Source organism: Canis lupus, chromosome 1 (genome assembly GCF_048164855.1).
Source record: "Canis lupus baileyi chromosome 1, mCanLup2.hap1, whole genome shotgun sequence".
NCBI lineage: Eukaryota > Metazoa > Chordata > Mammalia > Carnivora > Canidae > Canis > Canis lupus.
The window spans coordinates 35,267,641-35,289,600 of NC_132838.1; the positions used below are offsets into that span (position 1 = coordinate 35,267,641).

General features: G+C 34.7%; 1 protein-coding gene across 6 annotated transcripts in view; it reads right to left on the reverse strand.

Annotated features, from left to right (window-relative positions):
• HIVEP2 (HIVEP zinc finger 2) overlaps positions 1–21,960 on the reverse strand; it is a 194,220-nt gene that overhangs the window by 23,419 nt on the left and 148,841 nt on the right. For all 6 annotated transcript variants that reach the window (XM_072825934.1, XM_072825928.1, XM_072825905.1 and 3 more), the window contains 2 exons: positions 7,197–7,291; positions 657–701 (listed from right to left, as the gene is read on the reverse strand). The gene's annotated coding sequence lies outside the window, so the exon portion shown is untranslated. The remainder of the gene's footprint in view (positions 1–656; positions 702–7,196; positions 7,292–21,960) is intronic.

The following is a 21,960-nucleotide window of genomic DNA, read 5'->3' on the forward strand; positions in this document are numbered from 1 at the left end:
ACCCTAAGATTACAAACGAGATAAAACCAAAGAGTCAACAGGCTCTGCCACCCAGGTGCCCTTCCAAGGAATACTTTTTATAGCTGTTACATTAGTTTCACAATTAAAGGATATTAATTTCAAACATGGCATAAGTCATAAGCATAAATTTCTTCAATGTTTTAATTTTGGTCATCCTTTTAAATACACCTTAATTTTGGTTAGAAAAGTATTTAAGAGAAAGCTTTGGGTAGATATTATTTATAAAATCATAGGATTTTTAAAAGTCTTTATTAAAATAAATTTAGAGCTATTTCTAACCAACTTGTGTGACTTGCACGCTTAAATGTACTACATATTTCTCTAGACAGATTTTATAGATTAATATACATATGCATACATATATTTTACATGTAAAATAGATATATGTAAAGTATATTTTAAGGATTTCAATATGTATTTTTACATATATGGATATTTATGTTAACATACAATACAGATATATTTTATAGATTAAAACTGGTGATTAGCAGAGCTAGCCTAAGGCTATAAGAATTAAAGGTTGTTCCAGAACTTTGGAAAAGGCAGGAAAGTGCATCCAGATAAATAATTCTAAAACCTTCATAATATGAAAAACAAAACATATTTTGGGGACAGTTTAAAAATGTAATGATTACCTGATTGGTGTAGCATTCTTATGGACATGATTGTCTTGACGCTTCCTGGGTAGAAAACAAACGCAGTTAGGAAAAATTGTTCCATGAAACCACAACATGGATGTATATGAGGGTCAATTTAAAGTTCACATACATAGGGCTCACAATGCAATGTGCCCTAGGAAAAAAACATTAATCAGTAGCTGCTTTGAATACACTGTGCTAAAGCAGTAAACTTTATACAGATACTGTGTCCAAAAATAACTGAAAGAGAAAAAAATTGCAAAAAATTTAGAGTAGTATTTTCCAATATATTCTGATATATCAAAACATCTTAGTTTTTTTGACACAATTTGCTTGGTTCTAATTCCTTAATTTTTTAAAAAAATATTTTATTTATTTATTTGAGAGAGAGTGCAAGCACGAGCTGCGGGAGAGGCAGAAGGAGAGGGAGAAGCAGACTCCCCGATGGGTGGGGAGCCCCATATGGGGCTCTATCTTAGGACCTTGGGATCCTGAACTGAGCCAAAGTCAGACGCGCTTAACTGACTGAGTCACCCAGATGTCCCTAATTCCTCAAATATTAAAAAGTTGAAAGTAGCAGGGGGTTTTATTGAACCTATAGGTTTGCACATTTAAGTTTACATCACAACACATCAAGGAATTCTCCCAGATGGCCCTTAATGGCTCAGGGAAACTTGACAACTTAGAAACAATTAGATTTTAAGTGAACACTCTTCTTCCATAAGCAAATGGCCACTGTCATACCCAGAGGAGTCTGAGAACTTCAGTGCTCAACTGTATCAATGATGATGAAAACTGAGATGTTTCCCTGATAGGCAGGCTGGCAGTGCTTATCAAAGTAAGAAAGCACATGCACTTTGGCCCAGAAATTCCACTGCTGGAAATTTGTCCTTACAGATGTACCTGCACAATAAAAAGGTTGAAACTTAAAAAAAAAAAAAAAAAAAAGAGTGAGGGGAGGGGCAGAGGGAGAAAGAGAAGCAGACACCCCACTGAGTGCAGAGGCCTAAAGTAGGGCTTGATCCTAGGATCCTGAGATCATGACCCAGGCCAGTCAGACGCTTACCTGACTGATGCACGAAGATATGCATACAAGGACTGCTGAAATAAAATATGACTCCATCATAAAACTTAGCCATTAAAAAAAAAAATAGAGCAAAAAATACCCATAATAGCAACTCATCCATTAACATTGCATGTTAAAACTGAAAAACCAAAAAACAAACAAACAAAAAACCCCAAAAAACCCAAAAAACTCATTGCACCCTAGAATGCATTTGACAATCCCATTTGTATATAAGAGAAACAGGTGGTAAACAGAGAATTTCTACAGGGATGTCAAACAACTTTTAAGTCTAGTTAAATTAAATTGCATAAATAGAATCAGGGAGTCAGAAGTGGGGAGGAAAGAAATTTCTTACAACTTTTGGTACTTTTAGTTTCTTTATCTTTCCTTTTGCTGAGGTATGTGTGTGGGGGGGGGGGGCGGTGAGGGCAAGAGAGAGAGAGGAGAGAGAAAATCTCAAATCTTAGTGAGTGGAATTCAAATCACAATCCTAGGATCATGACCTGAGTCGAATGAAATCTAGAGTTGGGCACTCAACCGACTGAGCCAACAGGCACCCCTTGTTTCTTTTTAACATGAGCATATTCACCTTTTTAATAAAATATTGGTTAAGAAAAAGGATGTCACCATGCAAATGTACTGCAATTTCTCAAACTAAAACTCAAGTGCTGGTCTTGCTTCCATGTCCAATTCGCCCCTAATACAAACTGCAGTTGTGATGACAGTGACAGCAGGTGCACTCAGGAAGGGGACAGCACATGGGAATCCCCACAGGAACAGTAAGTCTTTTGGGTGAGAAATCAGTAGCCCCCAGATATTTATAGCAAGACATCTGTAATCAAAAGTTTCTTCTGCTAAGAGCCAGAAATTTGCAAAGCAGTAGCTGGAAAAACTAAACAATAAGCATCTTAACTTTGGTTTGCTGGGAAGTTTTACTATTGCATTGAATTTTTCCCCCATAATGATCTTCCTCTGCATCCCTTTATAGGTAATAAGACAAAACCTGAAAGAGAAGTAATGGCCTCATAATACTGTAATGCAAATTTACTTCCATCAGTTAGAGCAACTGTGCTAACAAGAAGAATATGCAATGCCAAACCCAAATTGACTGCATTTTTTTCTTAGTTAGCTACATATTTAAGGCTTATTTAGACACAACCACCATCAGAATTTTAAAGGTGAATAGCATCCTCTAAAATGGAAATACAGTGTATTTTCAATTCAACAGGAACATTTGTGAGTCTTTCCTTAACTAGGAACAGAGCTTGAACTGAATAATTTCTAAGTTACTTTTCATATGTAATATTTTACAAGACACTGATCTGTGTGCACAGATCAGTGCTAGCAATAACAGTGATAATGCTTGGGTGTTTATTACGCATTTACTATATGCCAGATACTGGTTGGTACAGAGCTTCATATAAGTTACCTTATTTACTCTTCATGACAACTCTATGCAATAAGTGTGATTATACCTATTTTATAGTGAAGGATGATCCTTAGGGAGGTAGACTGTCAGAACCAGAATCAAACCCAGGTTTGGCTCACTTCTAAGCCTAGAAGGTCTCGCCTCTCTCATCCACCTCTGCTATTTAATTTCTGTGTTATACAGTAGTAAATTAAAACCATTATATCCTAAACAACACATATACAATTCTTATTCACTAAGAACATATTGTAAAAAAGAGATGTACAAATTAAATTCACATAAAGGCAATACTATTTTTCTCTTAAAGAATGAACTAGAAGATGTAGAAAAGTGACATACATAAGATTCAAAACCTGATATTTCATGGTCAGAACAAAATTCCCTAGAACACGTAGTTGATTGTGGGATTTAAATTTTAGGAAAAGACTCTAATCAGAAAAAGTCAAATCGGGGCACCTGGGTGGCACTGTGGTTGAGCAACTGTCTGGCTCAGGTCATGATCCTGGGATCCTGGGATTGAGTCCCACATCAGGCTCCCCACAGGGATCCTGCTTCTCCCTCTGCCTATGTCTCTGCCTCTCTGTGTGTCTTTCATGAATAAATAAATAAAATCTTTTTTAAAAAAGTCAAATCTACCATTTTATTTAAAAATAAAATTTTAAGAATCAATTTTGCTGACAGTCATATAGGATCAAAAAAATCTCAAAATTCAAAACTTTGATCCCACTCAAAAAGTACATTGACTCAATTATGTAAATAGCTTCTGCCAGGGAAACCTCTTCCTTTTACATCTCTATGACAAGCAAGCCTACCTAAGATGTCCTATCATTTTAACATGAAATCAGATGATTGCTTGAGTCACACTCCCTACTCCAGATCACACAGAGGACCTTCTGTATGTATCTGAGTTAGAGGTCTCAGCAGGCCTGAGGATCCCTCTGGTCTAACTTCCTCTGATCCTCAATGTCTAACTTTTCACTTCAGTGTAAAGCTTAAGAATCATGAGAGAATTGGAAATGCTTCCTCTTTCACATGCGCCTTTTACGTTAGATTTTAAACATAGTTGATATTACAGTATTTCTCTTCAATACCAGCCTTGGAGAGGCTTCAAATAACGGCTATCCATAAAATCACTTTCCTTCTTCCAGTTTCTGAGGCATATGGAGACAACTATAGAGGGGAGAAAACATGAGTGATGGCTCCTTGGAGGAATATACTGATCATATTCTTGAACCATTAAAAATGTGGACTCCTTTTCATTAATCTCTTGTCTACAATGGTTTTATCTTGGAAATAGGAAAAAATACCCATGTATATTGTGTGTACTGTAGATCTGCTATTGGTTTGTCCCTTTAAAACCAAACAGGATTTGGGAGTATTCTACAGTCTCTTTGCTGCTCCCCTCAACTTTCAATCAGGAGAAGAACTCACTTTTAAAATCTTAAGGCTTTCTGGGCACCTGGATTGCTTAGTTGGTTGAGCATCTGCCTTCAGCTCAGGTTATAATCCCAGGGTCTTGGGATCAAGCCCCTCACTGGGCTCTGTGTTCTGTGGGGAGCCTGCTTCTCCCTCTGCCTCTGCTTGCTGCTCCCCCTGCCACTACTCTCTCTCTGTGTCAAATAAATAAATAAAATCTTAAAAAAATAATAAAAAAATCTTAAGGTTTTCAAAGTTGAATCCAAGACACAATGATGACATTCGTCTTTTTTTCTTAGATTATACTTTTACTGAGCAATCTATCAATAATGGTAAAGTACTGAGCTTGTGTTTTATTGTTTAAATGTATGAAAATGCTTATTAATGGGGAAATAGTTTCTTTGGGCCTCATAATATTATCACAACCCATCAAATGTACCTTGTATATACCTGCAGTTTTAGTTGCATTTTCTCAATATGGATTTACTTGGCACCATAAAAGACACAGTAATGTGGTTAATTATAGCTATATTTCTTTTCTACCATGTAGATATATCTCATTTTTCATATTCCTAAATATATGTTAAAAATAAATTTCCAGTTTTCCCAATCAATTGATATGTTTAAAAAATGTAATATTAGAGCAATCCTCATATGTAAAAAAAGAAAAAAAAAACCAGCCAGTTATTTCATTCTGTGAGATTTCTTTTTATGGTAACCAAACCCACACAGAATCATTTTTGGCACCCATTGCCAACAAAGGAGAGATATTCCAAATACAATTTCACATTCACATTTAAAATTTTCCCAGTATCTTTGAGTGCTACGAAAGGAGGGAGATACTTTGTTGGAGAATATGACTCTGGGGTTTCCTGTGGCTGGTGCCCCAGCCTGTAGGAGTCCTTCAGGCAGTAAAGACAGGCATTGTCTGGCAGCTTAAGCACATTTTTCAGAGGGGGATCGTGTTGAAAAAGATATTATCCTCTGCATGGCTATTACATAAAAGAGTTGCCAGTTTTCTAAAAGTGTGCCCTCTCCTTTGGCCACTCTTCATAGTCCCACTCAAATAAATTTGGCACCCAGTTAAATAATTTCCTCAGACAGGCCTTGAAAGGAAAGGCACAGAAACAGCCTCCCGTATAGACCTCAACAGAGGTCTCTTCAGGATAACAGCTGGGTGGGATTGGCAGAAAGGCAGACTTGCTCTGCAGTTGAATAAAGGCTTACAGTATCCAGGGTTGTCAATCTGGGATCTTTTGCTTAGAAAAACACTATCTTAGAAAAAAGCTTTACCTCAGGAAATTAATCATTACTTGAGTGGTGGCAAAAGTCAAGTGCGCATCAAATAATAACATCCTAAATAATAACAGTATAAAACGACTGGCAACAAACACCACCTTTCTACTTCCAAAATTTTAGCAATAAAACATTTTCAAAAATCAAAATGGTTATTTGGTCTTTTTTCAGAATTGGGGGAATATTATGCTTGTAAACAAATATACACATCTTAAAATAGCAATTACTGAATAAAACTTCAGAAGGCATTTCCATATATTTGCTTTTTAAATGCCAGAGATCAATTACCAAATATTTTAAGGAATACATGAGCATCTCAGGGCACAATGATGGTCTCACAAATCACTACCACATAGGAGGACTGGATAAGGGAAAAAAAGATCTACAAAAAAACCGTGACCATTGCCAGAGTCCAGCTGAATACAGACTTATTTCCACAGGATGATTAAAAAAAGGCACCATCCTGAGAGCCAAATTCATTATAAATGCTTCTTTTATTAGTAAAAATCCCCATAACAACCTTAGTTCTCCCTAAAATAAGCAAATTGCCAATACGAGGTGGATACTTTATATTATATAAAACTCTGCCAAGCAATTGAGAGAACTTTTGGAAAAAAGTAAAAATATTTTGATGAATACCCTCTAATTTGACATATGTTAAAATCCAATTTGATATTTAAAAGCTAATGGAAAACTAAACTATATTTTTTTCCACACTCGCTACACTGAGGGTATGATTGCAGATGTTTGTATCATTTGCATATTTATTTAGTCAAGGCATTTATGACTTATTTTGACTGCAGCCTACTAGTTTCATATTTTGTTCAAAAAGTTTTTTGCAATTTTTTTATAATTGTGGTTTTGTTTCCCCCGTTGTATAGCTAAAGTAATTAGGATTCACTAAGTAGAATTTTAAATAAAAATAAAGTTTGCCAGAAACAAATTATCTTAAATGAAGCTATCTCCATTAGGAGAATTATAATTAAAACTGGTTTGCATGATGCCTGGGTGGCTCAGTGGTTGAGCACCTGCCTTTGGCTCAGTCGTGATCCAGGGGTCCTAGGATCTAGTCCCACATCAGGCTCCCTGCATGGAGCCTGCTTCTGCCAAGAGACACAGAGGTGTCTCTCATGAATAAATTAAAAAAAAAACTGATTTGCAAAACAAAACTTTCACAACACTTTTCTCTCTAGAGGGCATACACACTGTTTCCTCCCAGATTTAATGACAAAAAAAGTTGGTTTACATATGGGTACATGGCATGCCAAAGCTGCTTTTCAAGTTAAATGTAAAAACAGTTATAGTAAAGTAATAAATTTTAGTTATTAACCTGTTATCCACATATCAAAAAACAGCATCACAACCATTAATACTTTCCACGATGCCGACTCTCCCCACAGGAACTCATGCACAACTTCGGGGAACCTGAAAAATGAACAAGAAGATTTTTTAAATGATGGTACTTGTAGCCAGTTTAAGAGGCATGCTTATTCTTCATTCACAGAAACTGCTTTCCTTGAGGAAAGAAAATTTGGAAGAGGATCTCTCAAGAAGACATTTTTTTTCCAAAGAAAAAAATTTCCTTTCTTTTAACGTAGTTCAAATCTTTTAAACAAGTACTTGTATTCAAAAGAGAATTTCCTATACCAGCAAAAGTGAAGGCAATTAGGAAAATAATGGTAGAGTTATAACTTAACATATCAGAGCTAGAAATTATGCCATGGCAGTGCATGACACAGTTCTGCCTTAAAGCTGAGATTCTCACAAAACTTCCTTTTGTGCATCAGCAACTAAACTCTACAGGACAAAGTCTCAGATAACCTCGTAGCGAATTCTTTTCTATAGTTTATTTCAGCAATGTTATGTTCTGTGCTAAAATTAATTTCTGAAATAAGAAGCCAAAACTAACCAAGTAAAATCCTTAGACTTAACAAGAAAAAAAGAAAGGGACTTTCTCAGAATTAATATTTATCCAACTTTAATCCAAAGAGATGCATGGAAAGTCAGTCAAACTACTTAATCCAAATAGATTCATCAATCAACCATCTTGAGACAGTTATCTCCCACTATAAAAGGTCCATATAAAAATATTACTACACGATCCTTAGATGGTTTTTGTATATTTGTTCATTTTTTTCAAATATTGCTTCTTCTTCCAGACAAGTTAATATCTCACAGGAAGAACTAAAGATTCAAGACATGGCAAAATGTGAATTAATCCAGTCCCACTTCATGTGAGCAAAGTGCTTGAAGGAAGTAGTTTGCTTTAACTACTCCCCTCCCCACCTTTTCCACATCACCACAGTAGCACTTCAGGACACCCTGTGCACTTTGAGACGTGAATCATTATATGCAAGTAGGCCCACTTGGTTCCTCAAAAGACACAAAAGGTACAAAAATAGCTCTGCAATTGAAGCAAGAACCTCCTCAGCAGCCAGATGAATGTGGGTGGTCAGATAAGATTCCGTTGCTGCAAAGGGCAAATTATTAAGCAAATGTTAGATTTATTTTCTTTTTTAAACTATGTTCTTCTTGCCTCAAATCAACCATTTGCTGGTACTTAAAATGACACTTGACAACCTCTACTATTTTCCAAATTGAAAAGCTTCATCAAGGCCAAGGAGCATGATTGATTAAACACTGAAAAAAAAGACATATATTCTATAAGATAATTAACTGTATCTATATTTTTAACAAACCACATAGCACCTCTTTTAAAAAAATAAGCTAATGTACTTTAAAAAAAACAACAACTCTATTTTGGAAATATGACCTAATCTAAAGTAAAGTATGGCATGCTTCAGAAAAAAAAATTAATAAATCACAGAGCTAGTTAACACTCAGAGCAAAATTCACCTATGACATAAATGGGCCAAGATTCTACAGATATAGCTATTTATAGGGAACAACAACTTGCAGTATTCAGTGACTACCTATGATTGGCAATCCCATAGTCACTAAACTAAAAGGTAAGCAGGAGGAGAACATAACCCTCAGAAGGCCAGCACTGAGTCTCACTCCTTCCAACTGAGTTGCAACTCTAGACAGGCACCCAACCTTTCCCTATCCCAGAAATCATCATTCTTGCCAACAGCTTCCACAGGCAAAACAGAGCACAAGAGTATCCCTCAGACAAGCTGTGACAGGGCAATGTTCCCAGTTCTGACTCCGCTTTTCCAATCTTACTTTCCAGGACTATGGCTACTGGAAATAGGAAACATTTATCTCATGACATGCATATTTATCTGGAATTTTAGACTAGAGAAGATCCCTCTTTCACTCAATAAGAGGATTCAACATTTCTTTTTGTCACATGACTTATAATTTATGACTTCTTTAATGCTTGGTTTTCTCTTAAAGAATGAAAATTCAATGGCAAGGGTATTATACTTTTTTACCTTACAGAAACTTCCAGGTAATTAGTATGATCTTAAAAACAAAGATCTGGGAGATATTAACATGAAAGATATGACACCAACTTCAGTGATTTCATACAAATAATTTTGTTGCAAATTAGAATCAGGAATAGCCTCTACAAGGGAGGCAATTATTACTATTACCGTAAAGACATGAAGGTAACCATCTCAGAAAAGTACTTTTGCATTAATTTTAAGTGAGTTTTTGTGCTTGTTTCTCAAAATATAAGAAAAATCTCCCCTTGTGTAGCTCTTGAGAATGTAGTGTGACAACTTAGGTTTATGTTCCCTAGAAATCAAGAGTTCACACAGTATACTCAAAAAATGGAATAAAGGAGGAGAGAGTTTCACATCTTTAACTATACTTTTAGGCTATTAGATTCATAAGAAGTCTTCAAGCAATGAAACTTTAATATTTAATAAAACTAATCATTTTATTTCAGGAAATAGTGTTAATGGATCTTGTTAAATATCCCCAGGTCATTTAAAATTCACTCCTAAATTTGGGGTGAAAATTATCTTTCAATTTACTAACGAAGCACAGACTGCTTTTTCTGTCACATACAGATTTATAGGAGAGTTCCTTAAAAATATTTTCCAATTTCCCCATCTCCAATTTGTAACAAACACTTGGAAATTTTGAGCATTATTGTTTCTGTCCCAGTGTTTTCTCAACCTTTTTACTCTTAAAAAGTCTTGGCATTAGATATTTATTCTTGGATGCTTACAAAGTATTGTCACTAAGCTAAGTAAGGAACATACATGCTATGTTTTTTTGTTTTGCTTTGATAGTAGATGATAGATTAGATAGATAGATAGATAGATAGATAGATAGATTTTAAAATATCCATTGTTGCTAGGATCCTTTTTTATTTCAGTTCTCTATTCTTCCACATTATTTTAAGACAAGTTATGGCTTAACTTGGCAAACTTCTTGCACAAATATAAGTTCCTTCCATCATTCTTGTTGTTTTTCCTGAGGTTAAACAAATGCACACTAGATCATAATTTTAGTAGAAGAACTGATAAGATAAACTGGCTGGATTTTAGATGAGAGTTGTCACAATTAAAAATAATTATTTTTATCAACTCTATGAAAAAATGGCAAATAGGATTGGAAGCAAGATATGATTCTTATATTTTTCACTTAAAAGAAGTGTTTAAATATGACATGTTTAAAAGAATGAACACTGCACTTCACACACTGAAGAAAAGATACTTAATATCTACCAGTAGTAAAAGAAATTCCAAAATAGTAGGTAAAGATGGGAGAAGGGTACTTAATGAGAAACATATGTTCAAGATACACATTATTATTTGCACCAGTTTTTTTAAGGGAGGCATCTTTTCCCCACATACACATAAAAAAAAAAAAAAGTAAAGAAATAAGCAAGCGAACAAACAAGAGGCTCTAAATGGACCCCTTGTTCCACCTCGGAGTATCTGGAGTGGCAAAGTATGAGGTACCTGGGAGGTGGTGGAGAAAGCAGTGCAGGTGGTGACAATACACACACGCACACATACTCAAACTCACATACACTTTGATGAGTGTGATAACTATACACTTTGGACCTTTGGAAACAATCTGTAAATGAAAGTGAAGGTTGGGGCTAGGTTTGAAATGGAAAGAAGGAGAAAAAGGATGAAAGAGACACAAATAGGAATAGAAAAAAGTAGTAATTTTTGGAACATGGGGCAATTCATTACGAGGACAAGGCAGAGGCTCTGAAAAGTCAAAAGATGTGTGTGGGAAAAGGGAGTTTCCACAAGAGGAAGTAGGAGCAAACTGAGTCACATTCACCTATTTTGTCTTTTTGTCTAGGGTTCTGGTTCTAGAAACTGCTTGTAAAAATGATCCCAGAGCTACCTGTGGTCTATTGCTGCTTCTCAGCAGGTAGTTGGTGCTGGAGCATAGACAAGATACAAAATAAAATAAAACATTGTGTAAATAAACAACCAAAAAAGTAGGCACGTGCAAATTAGGGATTATACCTTAGGCCTCCTTAACTAGGGTTTTGTTTTTTGTTTTTTGTTTACTATCTTATGACACTTTTAGGCACTCATTGGTGCCTACTATGTGCCAAGCTGTGGGCTACTTATGGGCGAAGTTCACAAAATACAAAACAGAAAAGGCAAGTTCTAAACTCTCCATTTAAGACTACAGAGACTGGCAGGGAGACATTTGTGAACAAATAAGTTCAATAAAGTGTTTTAGGAGCTTGGACATAAACATAAGCACAGTACAGGGAGACCACAAAAGAGGGAATGGTCAATTCTATCAAGAGAATTAGGAAAGGCTTAGTGAGGCAGTGGTACTAAGTCTTTACAGAAAACTATGCAAATGCACAAATGTACACAGTTCTCAATGTTAGGCTGAGAGATAAACACATTTGTTTGATGAAATAAAAATATAAGACTCTATCATTCCAGTTTCTCTCTAATTGTGTATACTTTTAGCATGGTCAAATGTTAGTTCACAGAGTTGCTTAAGGAATAAGGTGTTCTAGTTAATACCTTATGGCTAGGTAAAGACCACAGAAAGAATGATTTTTGTTTTAACATCTGCTAGTGATTATTTTCCAAAGTACATTAGCCTTCTCCTTGAGTTAATTAGAGTCTCCTGAACATAATTTAATCTTTCTTTGATGATTCAGTATGGAATAGTGCTCTCTAGTCCTCACTCTGCATCTGGGCTGTGATCATCTGGTATTGGCAATGCAAACTTCTCCCCACATGTGTTCCTAAATAAGCACATGTCATACTTTCCAAGATCACAGTTGTAATTGAGATTTGTTTTCTTGACTGCATATTTGATATCAAATAAGTCACATTTGACTAGCTTGTTTTAGGAGGAGATATATAACTATTCACTTCTGTGACCATTAATTTTGAGTCTCTTCTAAATCAAACAGGGAGTATTAAGTACTATGAAGCATTTTAGAAATCATCTATCCCATCAGCCAACTAACAGAATAAAAAGGTGAGAACCAGAGAAATCAAAAGATTTCCTTAAGGATTTATAGGGCATTATGATGGGTTAGGGCTATCGTTTAGGTCTTCAAACTTTCAAGTCAATGATTTCCCACTCTCTACACTACTTCCGCTTATTGAAATTTCATTAATCTGGACTAATTGCAGAAACTGGTTGAAAGGAATGAAAACTGAAGACTAAATAGCATGACCTTAGAGTAAACACATTATCATCCATAACTTCATAACTTTAAATGAATTGGTCAAAGAAACAGAATTATCAGTATCTCAAAACCAATGCTCCCATTGAACTGATTATCAATTTTTACAGAAATAAAATGAGTTCAAGGAAAATTTTAATGTTTCCAAAGTGAGTAAATGGTAGCAAAGTTAGTTGTTAAAATAATCAATTTCTACAAGTAGTACACAGTTTTGTAACAAATACAAAAATGTTTATTTAATTCTCGAACATTTTCCAGCATAAGCTATTTTGTTATCTAGCTTCTTATGTTCTTATAATTAAAAGCTTTTTTAAAGTAAGTATTTTAAGTTAAGTTATGAGATTATCTTCCCCAAAGCAAGGATAGCTTTTTCATCGACAGCCAATAAAAGTAAGTCCCTTGGTTCAGAATACCAAAATTTCACCAAGGAGGCCTGTGGAGATATAGTAACCCTATCTCCACAATTATTGTTTTTCTGGCAGAATGGTGTATGCTGCCTTGTTTTTTAAAAAGGGGCATCTAACGCCAGTTAGATGTTTTGTATAATTAAAAATCTTAGTATTTTTGGTGCAATTTTAAATGGGACTGTTTTCTTAATTTCTTTTTCTGCCTCTTCATTATTAGTGTATAGAAATGCAACAAATTTCTGTATATTGATTTAGTATGCTGCAACTTCACTGAATTCATTTATCAGATCTAGCAGTTTTTTGGTGGTCGTTACAGTTTTCTATATATAGGATCATGTCATCTGAAAATACTGAAAGTTTTACTTCTTTCTTACCAATTTAGATACTTTTTATTTCTTTTTCTTGTTTGATTTCTTGCACCAAAAATAACAAAATACTTAGGAATAAACTTAACCAAGGAGGTGAAAACCCTGTACTCTGAAAACTATAAAATACTGATGAGAGAAAGTAAAGACAATAAAAACAAATGGAAAGATACTCCATGCTCATGGGCTGGAAGAACAAATATTGTTAAAATGAGAAATACTGAAAGGGATTAAAGGGGAAAGGAGAGAAAATGAGTGGGAAATATCAGAGAGGGTGACAGAATATGAAAGACTCCTAACTCTGGGAAATGAACAAGGAGTAGTAGAAGGGGAGGTGGGTGGAGGGTTGGGGTGACTGGGTGATGGGCACTGAGGGGGTCACTTGACAGGATGAGCACTGGGTGTTATACTATATGTTGGCAAATCAAACTTCAATTAAAAATATATATACAAAAAAAAGTCCATATTGCCCAAAGCAATCACAGATTTAATGCAATCCCTATCAAAATACCAACAGCATTTTTCAGAGAACAAGAACAAATAATTCTAAAATTTGCATGGAACCACAAAAGACCCTGAATAATCAAAGCAATCTTGAAAAAGAAGAACAAAACAGGAGGTATCACAATTCCAGATTTCAAGATATACTACAAAGCTGTAATAATCAAAACAATAGAGTACTGTACAAAAATAGACACATAGATCAATGGAACAGAGTAGAGAGCTCAGAAATAAACCCATGATTATATGGTCAATTAATCTTTGACAAAGGAGGCAAGAATATGCAATGTGCAAAAGACAATCTCTTCAACAAATGGTGTTGGGAAGACTGGACAGCAACATGGAAAAGAAACTGGACTACTTTCTCGCACCATACACAAAAATAAACTCAAAATGGATTAAAGACCTAAACATGAGACTTGAAACCATAAAAATCCTAGAAGAGAGCATAGGTAGTATTTTCTCTGACATCAGCCATAGCAACATTTTTCTAGATATCTCTCCCGAGGCAAAGGAAACAAGAGCAAAAACAAACTATCGGAATTACATCTAAATAAAAAGCTTCTGCACAGCAAAGGAAACTATCAACAACACTAAGACAATCTACTGAATGGAAGAAGATATTTTCAAATGACATATCCAATAAGGAGTTAGCATATAAAATATAAAAAACTTATACAACTCCACACAAAAAATACCCAAATAATCCAATTAAAAAATGGGCAGAAGAAATGAACAGATATTGCTCCAAAGAAGACTACAGATGCCTAGTAGACACATGAAAAGATGCTCAACATTACTCATCATCAAGGAAACAAATCAAAATCATAATGAGATATCAGTTGTCAGAATGGCTAAAATCAAAAACACAAGAAACAGTAAGTGTTGATGAGGATGCAGAGAAAAAGGGACCCCTGTACACTGTTGGTGGAAATGCAAATTGGTGCAGCTACAGTGCAAAACAGTATAGAAGTTCCTCAAAAAATTAAAAATAGAACTTCAATATGAATCCAGTAATTCCACTATTGAATATTTACCCCCAAAATATGAAAACACTAATTTGAAAAGATATATGCACCCATATGTTTACAGCAGCATTATTTGTAATAGCCATGATATGGAAGGAACCTAAGTGTTCATCAATAGCTTCAATGGATAAAGAAGATGTGGTATATATACATAATGAACTACTACTCACCATGAAAAAGAATGAAATCTTGCCATTTGCAACAACATAAATGGATCTAGAGAATATAATGCTAAGTAAAGTAAGTCAGAGAAAGACAAATACCATATAATTTCACTTATATGTGGAACTTAAGAAACAAAATAAATGAACAATAACAGCAACAAATAAACCAAAAACCAGACTCTTAACTACAGCAAACAAACTGACAGTTACCAGAGGGGAGGTGGGGGGGGGGTGGCGATAGGTGAAATAAATGAAGAGGATTAAGAGTGCTCTTATCACAGTGAGTACTGAGTAATGTTTAGAATTGTTGACTCACTATGTTGTACACTTGAAACTAATATAATGCTGTGTGTTAATCATACTGGAGTTAAAATTTAAAAACTCTTTTTATTTTCTTGGTTGTGATACATTTTTATTTTTATATTCCAATTACTATTTTTACCCTTCCTTTCAATTCCCTCTATTCTATCCCTTAATGTTATTATGGTAGGTAAATAACCACTTCTTGCCAAGCTATCTTAAATATTTACTCTAACTAAATATTTGAAGGATAAAAACCAAAGGAGGATTATTTGAACTATACTCTAACAAGAAATATAGCAACAAAGTCATATTCCAACGACCTGTTTTCTCAGGGTTTACCTTTTATAGTGCTTATGCTTACTCTTTCGTTGCTATAGGTATACATAAATAAGGTAATAATTCCTTCTCCAATTTTCCTTTTACTCCTGGATATGCCAAGATTAGCATAAAGGCCAATGTTAGCTTTGGATTGTGTGAATAAAGAGAATGGAGAAAACAAATTGTAAAATATGTATTATTTTATAAGTATGCATAAAACAGGCTGACCTTGCCTGAAGGAAAATCTGTCTCTCACAGTAGACCCTCCCATGTCAATGGAAATAATACCAAAAGCAATGAATGCACAGTTGAAAACTTCAATTGTATTTCGTATCTCATGATACAAGCAATTCTCAGATGGGAGAAAAAAAAATTGTCTTCACTCTCCTTACATTAGGTCTACATACAATAAGGATCCCTGAAAAAAGAAATCAAGGCAAAGCCTCTGACACATCATATATATAACCTAACCAGATGGGCCCTGTCTGCCTCTAATAACCAAGCAGCTGAAATAATCAATTCTATCTCCCCTCTTGAAAATTCTTACAGAGTGAGGAAATTGACCCATGTGTCAGTGTAAAGGTATCCAACTTTAGTAAGTCAAAGAGCACCTCTTGATTTAGCACTGTCCCTGGATTAGTGAGGCACATAGACTTCAGAATTAGACATAATGTTAGCACACAGTAAACATCCTGAACCCCACTCAGTTATTATTGAAGTTCAAGAAAGCATATGATCAAAAAGGGCTGGAACAACCAAATAAGACTCAATAGAGGTACATGGTTCAAACAGAAGCCAGCTTTTATCCAAAAGAAATAACCAGAATACCTTTAAAGTTACCTATGTTATGTGGTTATTCAGATACTCTTCTAGTACTTTGATAAACTCTGAACAGCATTCATATTTTTAGCCTATTGGAATATATCATTGCCCACAAAGTTTAATGCTAGAAAAATACTCAAGTTCCAAGCAAGTGTTTATAAGATCCTCTTGAGATAATAATTCTGTCAAATAATTCCAGAATTCCATCTATATAGGCCCTGTAACTTAGCCAAATGATATTTTTTCCCAAAACTTTTACATAGTAATAAAATGAAATAAAACACTATTGGAACATAAGTTTCACATTTATTTGAATTTGAATCCATATATTACTGTTTTATTATAATATACATGTAATTTAAATATCATATATTGTATAAAATATATATATTGTATAACATATGAAAGTTAGATTAACTTCAGTGAACCTTACCAAGAAAGACTGAATTAAGAATAATGTGCAGGTGTGAAATTCAAAGATAAGTAAGACAAGATTCCTGCCTTCAAAGAGCTTACTGTTTTGTAGGCAAGAAAACCACATAAATAGGCTATAAAAGCAAAAGAGGAATAAAATGGTATTATGGATGCACCAAAACAAAAGGTTGCTTGGGAAAGCTATATTTAAGAAACACCATTTTTGGCCTTGAAAGGCTAGGATTTGGCAAGTAGAGATGCAGAGAAAAGGCATTTAATGTGGACATACTGTTCAAGAGAGAAGAAGGGCTGCTGAAGCAACAGTGACTGAAATACTTGAAATACTGGAGTTGAGGCTGAGAAGGAAAGGTGGTGGCAGACCATAAAGGAGCTTTATTTGGTAGATAATGAGAGCCAGCAGAGGTTCTGAGCAGATTGCCACAATCACAGAGACACTTTAGAAAGTTCACACTTATAGCTCATCACTTCCCATCTTTTTTTGAACGAATTTCCGCAAATGTGTAGCCTGAAAAAAAAATTAAGATTGAGAAGTTTGTTTTAAGACAAGGGAGATGAGAAGCTAAGGGGGAAAGATCCAAGTAATAAGATAATTAGTGGAATAAACTCTCAGAAAAGTGGGGGAGGGGTAGGAAACTCTAAAGCATAAATTATGGGATCACTTTCAGAAAGAAGAATGGAAACTTTTCTGTTTTAGACTGGAAGGACAGAAGAAATAATGAAGCAAGATTGCTCTTTAAATAGAGAAAAAAGAAATGGAGTAATTTCCTGAAGATGTTTTTTATTCTGCTCAGAAAAGTAGAAGGCTGATCATCTGATGAGGGGTAGGAGAAGGTGCTAGAGTTCATGAGGGCATCATGAGTTTAAACATCTAGTTGTCCTAAATTCTTAATCCGTTTAACAGTCCTAGGAAGAGCACTATTTGTTGTTAGGCTATTTAAAAAGAGGATTTTGTACCAGAATATATGCAAAATTTACCTACATTGATACATATACCCAAATAATATATTATCATATCAAATATCATAATAAAAGACTGCATTTATCTTTTATTTTTAATAAAACTCTGAGGCTGATGAACTATAAGCCATTCTTTGTGAAGAGTAGATTTAAAACAATTTTTAAAAATTTGTATACTGTTGGGTTTTTTTTTTTTTTTTTACTGTTTCTTCAAAACCACAGCTGAAGAGGTCTCTTATACTGTAAACGTTAAAGTTGATCTATATTGATTTTAGAACTCTGAGTTTCAGGAGATCAAACCATTAGTCAATATCTGGAATATACATTGGTTATTTTATTGAAATAACTGCATATATTCAAACACATTTGAAATACATTGAAAGTTTAACAGCCATTTGAATCTCTCACAGGACATGGGACAGCAGCTGGCAGAGTAGGAAGTCAATAGATACTGTCAGTTAAGTGAATAATAAAAAGAATTATATAAATAACTGTAAATAAGTGAATGAATGAACTGTGAATACACTGTATGTGTGTATGTGTATGTGTGTGTCCAGGACAAGATTTGCTAAATGACTGAAAAAAGCATCATAAACCCTAATCTATACAGCACGGAAGGGATCTTGGCAGGTCACCACCATATCCAACAATCAAGGACACAGAAACGAATTAAAACTTAGTGGCTGATCTGAGTGGATTTTAAGAAAATTGAGCATCCCAGAACCTTAAAGAGGATTAATTTTAGAATTTCTGGCTCTTCTCCAGCTACTAAACACAAAGAAAGAAAATTTTGTAAAAGCTAGATGTTATGTTAGAAATTTAGGTAGAAAAAAGTTAACAGAAATATATATATTTTTGCCAAATATTAAGTATAAACATCTAACTGCTTTAACTTTTCTTAAAGATCTCATCTCAATGCAGTAACTAAATTAAGTGATTAAGAGGCTTAAATGTTGTCTCTACCTAAAATGTAAACAATAAAATCTTAATTTAACTTGATTTCTCCAGTTTTTCAGTCTCATTTTCCTGCCTCCTTATTGATTAGAGTGGTCATTTTCATTGCTTAAATTTGTGAGATTAGATGTTGATTCTACATATACTTATGCCAAATATACAAATGTGAAGATCATTGAAAACAAGGGGAAGAAAGATGGTTCCTGGATTAGAACTTGAAGCCCTGAGGTAACACAACAACAAACCTCTACCTTTGCTCTGAACAATGGTCAAGACAAATAAGGCAATGTCGACACCAATGGCCCTCAAGATATAAAAAGTCACCCCCTGGGCACCTGGGTGGCTCAGTCAGTTAACCAATGGATTCCTGATTTTGGCTCAGGTCATAATCTCGGGGTTGTGAGAGTGGACTCCAAGCTGGGGGTGGAGTCTGTTAAGATTCTCTCTCTCTCCCTCTCCCTCTGCCCTTACCCCCTTCCTTAAGGAAAATAAGACACTCCTGGGGTTGTTCATGAATATTCTTACTTCTTGCAGTCTCAGAGTACATTTACTGCACTATCAAGATCCCAGTCTACATGCTAACTCCAAGAGAAGAATAGGATAGTATTGAAAGCACTGTAGTCAGATGGCCCAGTTCAAATAAATCATGGATTAAGTTTAGTAACTATGTGACCACAAAAATCTTAATGCAAAGGTAAGTAATAATATCAAATGTCACCTACCAATCCTATTCAATTGTGAGAATTCAACGAGACATAATGATTCAATGAACCCAAGGCACTTAGTAGAGTATCTGACACATGGTAATTGTTCAAGTATTATTGTTGTTATTTTTATAGGTTACAACTGCCCTCAGAGACTTAGCCTGGGCCTTGGTCACTCCAATTCCTAATGGAACCAGACTACAGAGCCAATCTACAGTGCCAGGCGACTGCACTGGATAATAGTGGCTCACTTAAGCCTGCTCTAGTAGTAACCTAAGCCCTTAAGCCAAACTATCATCATGTATGTCCCAGGCACAGGAATGAGGGAGGAGTGACTGGTTGCATTCCTCTACATGAAATTTCTCATAGTTGATAGTTATTATGGACTAAATGTTTGTATCTCCCTCAAATTCATATGCTGATGCATTAGCCCACCATGGGGCTATATTTGGAGATGGGGCTTTTAAGGAAATAATTAAAGTTGTAAGGGTGGGGCCATGATCCCATAGGATTAGTGTCCTTATAAGAAAAGACATCAGAGAGCATTCTCTTACTTTCACTTTCTGCATGCACACCAAAAAGAGGTCCTCTGAACATACAATGAAATGATGGCTATCTACAAGACAAGAGAATAAACACCAACCCTACCAGCATCTTGGTCTTGGCACATGGCCTCCAGAAACGGGAAAATGAAATTTCTGTTGTTGAAGCCACACAGTCTATGGTATTTTGTTATGGCAGCTTGAGCAGACTAATGTGATAATTAACAAACTTTTACAAAAGTACATGAAATTGTTGAGATGAGGGAGAAAACATGCAATGAATTTGAGAAAGAAAATCCATACTACTGTGCCAGTTCTAATACCTGGTAGTTGTGAAATCTTGGACAATTTATTTAGCATTTTTGATCCTTCTGTCTTCACTCAGAAAATAAAAACAAAAATTCTTCCCAATAATGACTGTTATAACCAGGATGTCTGTCATAGTAGGTACTCAATTAATTGATTTTTAAAAGACAATGAGATCAAGGGGGTATTCTGTGAGGAAAAGATCTAGTAATTAAAGATACTGTATCTCATAATTCTATATTACTACCTAAGGCAGAATATCGTAATATGCTGTGTTTCATTATGTCAACATTTAGAAAATATTATCATGTCCTAAATAATCACTTTTTATGGTATCACTAGTGATTGAGGTGATTTTTTCAATGTTTTAATCAACAATTTATCAAAGAAAATTGATGATGATTCTACACTACATTTTTTGTCCAATTCAATGGCTACTAAAACATATGTTGTTTGCTACTATAGACAAGGCCAGGTGTCTATTCTAGTTTACTTAGCAATTAAAAAGTTGTATAATTTATTATTTTTAATTGTCTAAAGTGATGACGTGTGAGAAATTTATCTGTTGTCAGCATCAAGAAAAATTTTATTTTTATTGAAAACTGACTTTATAGATGCTACATTTTTAAGCATATTTAGTGTTCCTCATTAGGATGGCTGCTAGAAAGCTAAGATCTAAATTTGGGGCCTTCCTCTAGGAAGTATATAGGCCTTCCTGGCACATATTTTGACAATAATATCATTTCTAGCTCCAAGTACTATTCCTACCTTTGTTTCCTATCATCTTGTACTCACAGTTACTAATATGTACACACATACACACCTCAATAATGGGAACAATTACAAAAAACATAGTAAATGCAGCTGGGAACTGTTTCCAAAATTGAATCTATTTGTATACTTCAAAAGTGTTTGGGCAGCACAATTGTGAAAATGAATTGGTTCCAGGAATATAAAAAGTAATGTGGAAACTCCCCAAATATTTGTCTTTTCCCTTTGCTTTAACCTACATTGATTCCAAGAAAAGAAAGGATTTCATAAATACAACTGCAAAGGTACATATAACACAACTCAAGGGAAACATTAATTATTTTTCCTTCTCTAAGGAATTGCATATGAATAATATGGAAATAATATGCTCAAATTATATTATCTTTGAGACATGGTCAAATTTCCAGCTACTGTCAAGGCTCAGCGGCAGACATGGTAAATGCATCTGACATATTCTTGGACACAGATAACTTACCCTGGCAGATCTACACACAAATCCTGCATGGTGTACTGAAGGGGTCGGATGAATGTTTTTTATTTGTTGAACATCCATAAGGTATAAAATCAGATTTGGACACATGTACTTGAGCAAGTTTAGAATCCATTTGATCAGAAAGCATTTCAAGTCTCAAATCAACCTCTACTTCTAAGCATCAACTATTCTAAATGTTACTAAAATTTTAAACAATGAATTAAGAGTCTAAAAACCATTTTCAGTGCCATTTTGATTAACCAATTTTATGTGATTTAATTTAATCTTTGTTTTCAAATAAATCCAAATACTAGATAATGTGTGGGATTCACAATTTTGGGTTTCAGTCAACACTGACCAGTATCCAATATGGACATACTGGCCCAATTTCTACTTTCTTCACACTCATATAAATAATTTGAAGAACACAACTTAAAC